Here is a 10,898-nt window from a genome sequence, read left to right as displayed (position 1 = left end):
CCACACCAAGTGAAAACACCAAATCTTAACCAGGAGATCACCAGGGCTGGCTCTATTTGCAAAAATCCTGACCTATTAAAATTCCCTCTTCTACTGAAATATAACGGATGGCAAATCTAGGGTGACTTTTTATTTCAGTAAGTATATGTCACTGAAACAAAGATTCTGTAGAACAACCCCAGTTTTCTCCTGTTTCTTTAGAATCCTGTTTGATTTTGCACTTGTTCCTGATAAGAGTTATTTTAATATTTTACATATAGGTTTTTAGGTTTGTTATGAAAAGAAATATTTTATAGTTCTACCAAAATAAATTCTCAATAAATTGTAAAAATTACCTGATCCTAATAATTTTATGTTACAATTGTGGATGAGAAATAATATTGCAAATTAATTTTTAAATAGCTTCTGAAATGATTTCAAGAGTATGTTCCATTGGTCTCTAACAGTAGAATTTGAAACTTATTTAAGCCTAGGTTGTATTAGAGACAAACTGCATCTTGACATGAGCTCTTGGTGTCCACCAGCAACATAGAGACTGACTGTTGACACTAGGAATCCTTCTGTCTTATGATTTGCCACTCTGAGCAAAATGGAAACTTGTTTTTATTGATGTTAAGTCATTTAATAGGTCTTTCTTGGAGACACAGAGTCTTGTATTTTAAAGACACTTGAGAAGTTTCTTATCTTGTCTAAAACATCCATCAATCCTGTCAAGTCAAAGGCAAATAACATTCCTCTTGGTATTAAGGGGAAATATACACTCTATAACGGCTATTCATTATTCCGTATATGTCTAAGCCGTGTAATTTATCAGTAGGGATGCTGGACTCTATTGTTTAGGTCATAACAGCTCCACGTCCACCTAGCACTGAGCAGAGATTTGAGTCTAGGGAAAGAGTCTAGAGCAGATAGCAATAGAGCAGAGTCTGACTTGAATTGATAAAACTTTCAAGGTACTTGGTCTTCACATCTAGAATTAGTAATAAGTAAATTATTTGATTTAACCTAATTGTACACAGAGATCTGTTGAGACCCACACCTGAGCTTGCTGCATGAAGCATGCAAAATAGTTTCAGAAGTATCTGAAGTCCCTGAAGACCTTCACACTGAAATATGTTTATTTATGACCCTATTCCCTGAATGAGAACCAGAACTCCCAAATAAAGGTCTCACTCCCCAGGGAAAGAAAGACAAATTGAATGTTCATTAGTCAAGTCTCGACTAGAGTGAAAAAGTGGAGATAGACAAGGGACTCTCTTAGGTGATCATTTTGAATAACCATCACATGCTATGATTCCAGTTTTTGTTTGTGTGTTTTGAATGGTAACCCTACATTTGCTGGGAAATGTTGCTTCTGGCCCAGGGATGCAAGCAAATCCAGCAGTTGGAAAACAAAGGATTCTGGCTCCAATGTTTAATTTTATTGTGAATATTATGAATAAAGTTGAATGCCAGACCTTCATTCTTCTTTTTAATAATGTAAGATTATTTTCTTTATTCTTTTTTCTTTTGTTTCTTGTGCTGGGAACGATTCGCCCCAAGCAACATCTGTTGCCGATACTCCTTTTTTCCTCCTCGAAGCCTCAGCACATAGTTGTATATTGTAGTTCTAAGTCCTAGAACTAGAGTTCTACGTGAACTGCCAGCACAGAATGGCTACTGACACACGGCTGGTGTTCTTCCATACCCAGGAGCTGAGCCCAGGCCAGCAAAGTGGAGCATGCTGAGCTTGAACTGCTAGGCCATCAGGGCTGGCTTGCAAAACCGCAATTCTTATGTCAACAAAGCCTTCATGGGCCAGCCCGGTGGCGCAGCGGTTAAGTGTGCATGTTCTGCTTCAGCAGCCTGGGGTTTGCCGGTTCGGATCCCAGGTGCGGACATGGCACTGCGTGGCAAGCCATGCTGTGGTAGGCGTCCCACATATAAAGTAGAGGAAGATGGGCACAGATGTGAGCTCAGATTGGCAGTTGTTACCTCAGGGATAATCTTCCTCAGGCAAAAAAAGCAATAAGCCTTCGTGTATTTGCCATAAAAATCAGAGGATGTAAAACATAAATTCAAAATATGAATAGTTGTAATGATACTGAATATCAATTTTTCATTGAAATTCATAAAGCACCTATCATATACCTCATCCAATTTGTAGCTTGTCATAAAAATTTATTTGGATGGAAAATATATTTTTTCATATAAACCTGTGATCTCTCTTCAAGCAAAAATAAATATTGTAATAAATACCGACAACATTTTTTATTTTACTTTTTGTCTGGAATTTGCTAGTCTATAAGCTTTTTCATGAAAAAGGGTACGTCTAAATGGTTTGTATTAACAGCTTGTAAAATAATATCCAGGAAAGAGTCAATGTTCAAAAGATATTTGTTGGCTGACTGATGGAGTGAATGATGAATAAGTGAATGAATGAATACAGTGTACGCTCTAAAATTCTGAAATAAAATATGTGATTTTTGTTCCCAGTGCTGGATTCTACCTTTAATGAGATTTTAACTTTGATAAAGAAACAGAGACAACTTGTGTATCATTCTATAGAATATTTACTACTTTAGGGTAGGACACAAGTGTTCTTTCTTCATTTTGGTGTTCCTAATAGCTAATAAGGATGTTGCACATTCTAGGCTCTAAAATAGTGACGTAACAGACAACCTGTGGACAATACAGAGGAAATTACAAAGATTTCTCCCAACTTTGAGCTATTCATTACAATGCATTTATATCCTTGAGGTTAGCTCCAGAGTCCAAATATCCACCTGAAGTTCATGTTCCTGCCTGTGTAATTTCCTTTGTATATTGTCTGTTGTGTGACCAAAGGCAGTCTGTACCATGCTCAGTTAACAATACTTTCATTCCCACATCAGCTCTGTCAATTTCCTCATCTAGTTAGCATTTCCATAATTTTGTAAAGCTTTTTTGAAAAAAACTATTGCTTTTATTCTTTCCATTGTTATTGGTGCTTTATATTACAGCTTGATCTCTCATTTGAAGCTTATCATTTATTGTATGAAAGGCATTTCACATTTCCTAAGTTTTGGTTTGCTATTAATAAACTTACCTTGGTCAAGCAGATAAAATTATAAGACAGGATCATCAGGTGGATCACAAAATTTCACCTTTCTAAATATTTGTAGGTAACACACCCACACACACCTACATACATATGCATACACACACACATACGTAAATGTGCAGAAAATGACATTATAGAGACCGTATTTCCATCACCCACATTAAACAATAGTTTTGCCTGATGAGATTAATAAAGTACTACATAATTACTTATAAGCTAAGTTTGCACTCATACAGTGTCCCCCATTCCCATTCCCTCTACCCTGTCTGGAGGCAACAACTATCAAGTGTTAGAATCTTTTTTCTATTTTTCCAAATCTTCTTATGTTTTTATTGAGGTAACAGCACTTTAACAAGAGAGCCACACTCTTAAGTTTTTAAGTATACAATACAGTAATGCTAACTATAGGCACAATGTTGTACAGATCTCTAGAACTTAATCATCTTGCATAACTGAAACTTTCTACCTATTGCATAGCAACTCCTATTTCCCCTTCCCCCAGCCCCTGGCCACCACCATTCTACTCTCTGCTTCTATGTGTTTGGCTATTTTATGTGCCTCATATAAATGGAATCATGAAGTATTTGTCCTTCTGTGACTAGCTTATTTCACTTAGTATAATGTCCTCGACGTTCATCCATCTTGCCTTTTGAAAAAATAAAATGAATTTAGTGTTACGTTCTTGGATAAATAAATTATACTCCCTATTGCTAGTTATGTGGTTTTTAAATTTATATAAGCAGGGGCTGGCCCCGTGACTGAGTGGTTGAGTTCGTGCACTCCACTGCAGCGGCCTAGGGGTTCACCGGTTCGGATTCTGGGCGCGGGCATGGCACCTCACGACAAGCCATGCTGAGGCGGCATCCCACATGCCACAACTAGAAGGACCCACAACTAAGAATATACAACTGTGCATCAGAGGGCTTTGGGGAGAAAAAGGAGCAATAAAATCTTTAGATTTATATAATTAGATTTGTGGTGTTTACATCATTTTGTGATTGGCACATACATATATATTTTGCTCAATCATAAGATTTGGACATTTAATTATCTTGATTGCTATGGATTTGGTTCATGAATTTAAACTAGATGAGCATTATGTTTGCTTCTGTGTCTTCTTTATTAAGAACAATAATGCACTTCACATATTTTTATTCCCCAGTTTGCTCACATACAATAATGCTTCTAGGGGCCGGCCCAGTGGGACAGCAATTAAGTTCACACGTTCTGCTTTGGCGGCCCTGGGTTCATCAGTTCGGAACCCGGGTTCAGACGTGGCACCACTTGGCAAGCCATGCTGTGGTAGACGTCCCACATATAAGGTAGAGGAAGATGGGTACAGATGTTAGCTCAGGGCCAGTCTTACTCAGCAAAAAGAGGAGGATTGGCAACAGATGTTAGCTCAGAGCTAATCTTCCTTAAAGAAAACAAAAAACAAACAACATAAGTGGGATGTTGAGGCTCCCTACAATTATTGTGTTGCTGCCAATTTCTCCCCTTTGTTCTTTTAAAACTTGCTTTAAATTCTATTACTGTGTATTTATCCAAAGAACATGAAATCAACAATTCAAAGAGATTTGTTGCACACCTATGTTCACTGTAGCATTATTCACCATTGCCAAGATATGGAAGCAACTCAAGTGCCCATAATGGGTGAATGGATAAAGAAGATGTGGTATATATATATATATTATATATATATATATAGTGGAATGCTACTTACCATAAAAAATGTAATAGTACTTACCACAAAAAAAGACAATATCGTGCCATTTGTGACAACATGATGGACCTTGAGGGTATTATACTAAGCAAAATACATCAGTCAGAGAAAGACAAAAACTCACATGTGAAAGATAAACACTTAGATAAGGGGAGCAGATTAATGGTTACCAGAGGGATAGGGGTGGGGTGGGCAAAAGGGGTAAAGGGGTACATATGTATCATGATGGATGAAAACTACACTATTGGTGGTGAACACGATGCTGTTTATACAGAAACTGATATTTAGTAGTGTACACCAGAAACTTACACCATGTTATGAGCCAATATGACCTGAACAAAGTAAACAAAAAAAGAAGCTAGGACATCCACCAATCCCTAATGCCCAGATCTTTAATGTACTCCAGCCTCCTCCATCTCCCCAAGGCACAGATAGCCAGTGAGATTCCATTCCATACTGTGTGCACCAGCCTGAGTACACCACTGGTTTGTACTACTCTCCACATCTCTTTTTTCTTTCTCTTCTCTTCTCGTTTTTCCTCTCCTCTCCTCCCCTCTGCTCTCCCTTCCTCTCTCCTCTCCCTTCCCCTTTTCTTTTCTCCATCTCCCCTCTCTCATTCTCTTTCTTCTTTATTTCATTCATCAAATATTTATTGACACTTACTATATGTGGCGCACTCTATCAGGCAATGGGAACATAATGTTAGAATATATGGTTGGATACAGAAGTGAATATTAATAAAATGATCACAAATTGTGATGAATTGTATAAAGAACAGAGAGACATAATAGGTTCCAGGGGCCTGGTCTGATCTGCAGTGTTTCAGAACACATCCCTGGTTTTAAACTTAGATCTGAGAAATGAGTTGAATTTACTAAAATTCCTTTTTTCTCTTTTGTTTCATTTCTGAGAGGGTCCCCATCTGCCAGCTGCTGACACCTATGACCAATGTAGTGTTTTTATACCTTCTCTCTTGCTATGTGAAAATTTTCCTGCTAATCTATAAAGATTCTCTGAAACTACGTTTTAGACACATATTTGACACTTAAGTGTAAAGATGCTATCAGTGCAAAATTGACCTTGCTTCTCCCCCATTGACTGGTGTCCCCCTAAACATATGTCTCCCCTGCCCTTCTTTTCCCTCTGGTTTTCTCAAATTTCCCAACCCCTTAGTTTCCATCACTAGGTTTGGTCCTGGCCTCATCTAGAAACCAGGCTAGATTCAATCTCTGTAACTTCCTCATCCCTGTTTCTTCTTTCTGCTAATTTTTCACGAGATGAAACACATCAAAAATCTTATTAAAGAAAATTTACAATGTCACTGATTTACTTTCCAGATTCTAAGGCAGAAAAGTACATTTTAATCATATTTTTAATTGCAAAGTATGATTGAAATCAGTTTTACTTGATAAAGCTAAATGTTGGCAAGTGGGTGGAGAAAATAGAAATTCTAATTCAGTGTTACTGATGCTGTAAAATCTGGAGGGTTTATTGGCCATGTCTACCACAATTTTAAATGTACACGTTCCTTGACCCAGCAGATCCTCTTCCAGGACATACTTCTAAAAGGTTTGTAAAGATGTATGTCAAGAATCTTCACCGCTTCAGTTATAATAAAAATTTAAAACAACAAAAAGGTCCACCACTGGGGATTGGAGAAATCGATAGTTCAATCATACACAAAGAATCTTGCTGCCAATAAAAACGATGAGATAAATCAGTATGGACTGACATGGAAAGGTGTTCACAATATATTGTTAAGTGGAAAAAGTCTAGCTACAGAGAAATATAGGAGTATGAACCTATTTCTGAAAAAAGATTACAAACAGCAACTCTGAAAGAATAAGTGAATACTAGTCATCTCTGGGTGGAAGGATATCTGGGCACCTTCCTTTCCCAATGCATCACCTCTGTAAAGTTTCGACTTCCACAATGAGCATGTATTATTTTGTTAAATAAGTAATCATGGCTGTATAATACTATTATATATTAAGTTACAGTGGAGTTTCCCCCTCCTATTCCCCTCCCTTTATTTGAGAAATTTATGTCCTTCATTTCCTCAAGGAATGTAACAGAATTTTTTTAAAAAGCGTTTCCAAGCTTTCTGGCTTTTGTGTTCCAAAATCATAAGCCCTCAGGGGGGAGAGAATTTATTATGTGCATAAACAACTTGTTTTATTCAGCAGCAAGAGGAAGGCAGAGTCTCCTTTGGACTAGGGAAAGATGCCACCTGACTGAAGTGATGAGGGAGAGAAAGCCTGAGAGGCCATCAGAGGGAGAACGAGAGCTTTTGATTTCCTAGAACAGAAATAACCTACATACTGTTCTCAGTAGCTGGTTGGTGGGGCAGGGAAGAGGGCTAGGAATAGGTAAGATTCCAGAAAATCATTGTATCTAGGCCAGGAGTTACAACTCAGAGGCCTACATGGGCTACATAGGTGACATAAAGGAGGGAAGCAAAATGGTTGTAAAGGACTATGAAGGAGTGGTGGGCCATGCCATCCTGGAACAGCTGCTACTCAGGGTCTGCCTACTATTGTGCAACAGGAGTAGGGGCCCAGCATTGCCAGACTTCTTGATTTTTGCTTCTTATTCTCCCCAGAGCCCCCACTATAGAGTTGTATATTCTAGTTGTAGGTCCTTCTTGGTTGTGCTATGTGGGATATAGCCTCAGCATGACCTCATGACTGGTGCCATGCCCTTGGTCAGGATCTGAACCAGCAAAGCCCTAGGGCACTGAAGGAGAGCATGTGAACTTAACCTCTCAGCCACAGGGCCAGCCCCCTTTTCAATTTTTTACATCAAAGTTTAAGTTAAAAACTCAATTTTTAATTGGCTCAAATGTGCAGGTCAAACTAAGAGTACCTGTCTGAGTACATTTGGGCTACTATAACACAATATCACAGACTGGGTGGCTTACAAACAAAGAAACATTTCTCACAGTTCTAGAGGCTAGAAAGTGTAAGGTCAGGCACCAGAAGATTCAGTATTTAGTGAAGTCCCATTTCCTGGTTCGTAGTCATCTTCTCACTGTGTCCTCACATGGTTGAAGGGGTAAGGGAGCCATCTAAGACCTCATTTTTAAGGGCACTATCATTCACGGGCATTCCACTCTCATGACTTAAGCACCTCCCAAAGGCTCTACCTCCAAATACCATCATTTGGAAGTTAGGATTTCAACATATGAATTTGAGGGAGGGGCATAAACATTCAGTCCACTGCAGTACCTATGTGTTAATCCCAACTTACAGGCCACACACGTGTGAACCGATGAAGGAGGAAGTGGCAGCCTCATGAAAAATTTCCTGTGCTCCAAACATTGGCCAAGCAGCAGTGGCTGTGAGCATCTCTCTCCACAGGTGGCAGTGTAGACCAGGACCACATGCTCCTTCCCACCTCCAATGCTCTGCTTGAGACCCAGAATAGATCTTGTATTAAATAAGAGAGATGAGGAGACAAGCAACCCAAAAGGACTTGATGTGATGCCTTTTATCTGCTAGTCTATGTGATTGGAGACATAGAGTCCGAAATGAAATTGAGTAAGGAAAGAAACAATCCTTAATAATATAGACTAGTTTTTGTAACCCTTGTGGGAAAAACAGAAGTGCTCTGCCCAATCCCCTGGGGAGCCAGCTTTTTCTTAAGAACTGCAGCCCCGGGGCATTTTTTTTTGCTGCCTGACCACTGCCATCATGGGTCACATGTATGTTCCTGGGAAGGACTTGTCCCAGTAGGCTCTGCCCCTCTGCCACAGCATCCCCACCTGGCTGAAGATGATGTCTGATGACACAAAAGAGCAGATCTACAAACTGGCCAATAAAGGCCTGACTCCCTCACAAATTGATGTGGTCCTGAGAAACTCACATGGCACTGCACAAGTATGTTTTGTGAGAGGCAATAAAATCTTGAGAATTCTTAAGTACAAAGGACTCAAAGTCTTAATTCTTACTTAAGAAAGCTGTTGCAGTTTGAAAGCATCTAGAGAAGAACAGAAAGGATAAGGATGCTAAATTCCATCTGATTCTGATTGAGAGCCACATTTACCAGCTGGCTAGATATAAGACTAGACGAGTGCTCTCCCTCAACTGGAAATGTGAGTCATCCACAGCCTCTCCCTGGTTGCATAAATTTATCTATGTACTCAAGCAATAAGCCATTGTTTAACTAGAAAAATAGAGAATCACAGCCCTGGGCTGGCTTTGCCTGACTGCTCCTGCTGTCTCTTCCTTCCCACCAGCTCCATAGATGGTGTTTTCTTTTCCTGTCCAGCCCATGCCAGGAAGCATCAGTGCTCCATCTTCCACCACTGTCATCAGGACACAAGAGAAAGGTAGGTCCATGTAAGTGGGGTTGTTAGTGAGAGTCAGAGGGGAGCACTTTTATTTCTGGGATTGTGAGAAAAATGAGCTTCTGGAATCCCCAGCTGGAACCCAGAACAAAGAGAAACAATGTAATAGTGAGGGTTTGGTTTCCACGGTGCATTGAATAGTATAAATTTGCCATATTAAGTCATGCCGTGAGGGCTGCCCTGGAAAACTAAGCCAACTCTTGATTTAAAAAACGAGATATTGGAGGGGCCGGCCCCATGTCCAAGTGGTTAAGTTCACATGCTCAGCTTCAGCATCCCAGGGATTTGTCAGATTGGACCCTGGGCATGGATCTAGCACCACTCATGAAGCCATGCTGAGGTGGCATCCCACATAACACAACGAGAAGGACCTACAACTAGAATATACAACTATGTACTTGAGGGCTTTGAGGAGAAGAAGAAAAAAAAGAAGATTGGCAACACATGTCAGCTCAGGTGCCAATCTTTAAAAAAAATTAAACAATTAAAAAAAAAAAGAAATATTGGGGAGAGGCATTTTGAACTACACTACCCTACAGTCAAACCTCAGGTTCTCGTTACCAATGTCCTCTCTTCCATCTCTACTTTCTCGCCTTTATTGTGCCCACTGATTCTTACAGCCTCGGTTCATACCTCTACGTGAATGAGTCAAAACCTAGACTTCAAGTGCAACTTCTCTGAGCACCAGACACACACTCTCTACAGCCTGGGGAATTTCTCAGCCTGGGCTGTCCAGAAGGTTTCCCAGACAATGGGAATTTTTAATAAGGAGCTCCCTGGAGAAGGGGGGGGTGGTGAGGAAAAGGAGGAGAAAAGAATCCAGGTACCTGAGGGGTACTGTAGACATTAAACCAATTTACTCTTTTTGCTGTTTAACTTGAGGGGCGATTCAGGGGGCTCAAGGAATTGTGAGCTTGCTTTGAAGAAAAAAAGGATATCTTTGGGGAGGTTGTGATCATCAAATGGCCAGCTCTGAGCAGCCCTGGAAGCCCGGAAGTCAGATTCCCCAGGGGTCTGTTGGGGGTGACCCAATTGTTTCCCTGAAGCTCCTCCTGCCAAGTCCCTCAGTTCCATAAAATCTCCCTGTTTCTGTTCTTATGGAGGTGGATTTGAGGGAAACCAGGCTCCCCCTGATTCTTTTTGACAATTTGAGTAATATTTCTCCATTTCTAACCACCAATGTCTCAGTGTTGGCTTCCTGTGCATCGGGCACAGAAACTTGAGATTAAGAGGTTCGGTATCAATTTTGGCAAGCCAGTCAGGAGTCTTGCGCCCATGGCTGGATGGCCCTTGTGAGGGTTTCAGTGGTTGGCGGTCCCCAGGGGCTGGGGGGAAGTCTTTGCCTGGGGGCTTCCCTTGCTGTTCCTCCCTTCCCGCCAGTATCTGCCACCCTAGGCACGATGCTCCCTTGGAGTGGAGAAACATGTTGGACTTCAGTCTTTGTGTGTGAGTGTGCTTTTATCTTGTATACGAGTCTCTGGTCAGTTGAGTTGCCATGACACGTGCAGTGGTGAATTTCCCGTCTCTCTATTTGCATTTTGTGTGAGTGATTCATTGGAAAGGAGGGCCTCTCATTTGGGAGAGATCCAGGGGATCTCTGTCGGACTTCACCATCTGTTTTTGTCCTGCACGAATTGGTTTTGCCTGTCAGGTGAGTGACCATGAGAAGCGCAGTCATGAATTCCCCATCTTTCCATTTGCAGTCTGTGTGAGAAGTGGGCCCCTCATTTGGGAGAGATCCAGGG

The 10,898-nt window shown here is 40.6% G+C and overlaps 1 pseudogene; it reads left to right on the top strand.

The window, feature by feature from the left end:
• The first annotated feature begins 8,497 nt into the window (after positions 1 to 8,497).
• LOC111771814 (small ribosomal subunit protein uS15-like) lies at positions 8,498 to 8,915 on the top strand (annotated as a pseudogene).
• The last annotated feature ends 1,983 nt before the right edge of the window (positions 8,916 to 10,898 follow it).

This window comes from Equus caballus, chromosome 1 (assembly GCF_041296265.1).
Source record: "Equus caballus isolate H_3958 breed thoroughbred chromosome 1, TB-T2T, whole genome shotgun sequence".
In the NCBI taxonomy this organism is placed as follows: Eukaryota; Metazoa; Chordata; class Mammalia; order Perissodactyla; family Equidae; genus Equus; species Equus caballus.
The sequence above is the reverse complement of the archived record's forward strand: the minus strand, read 5'-3'. Positions and strand labels throughout refer to the sequence as shown.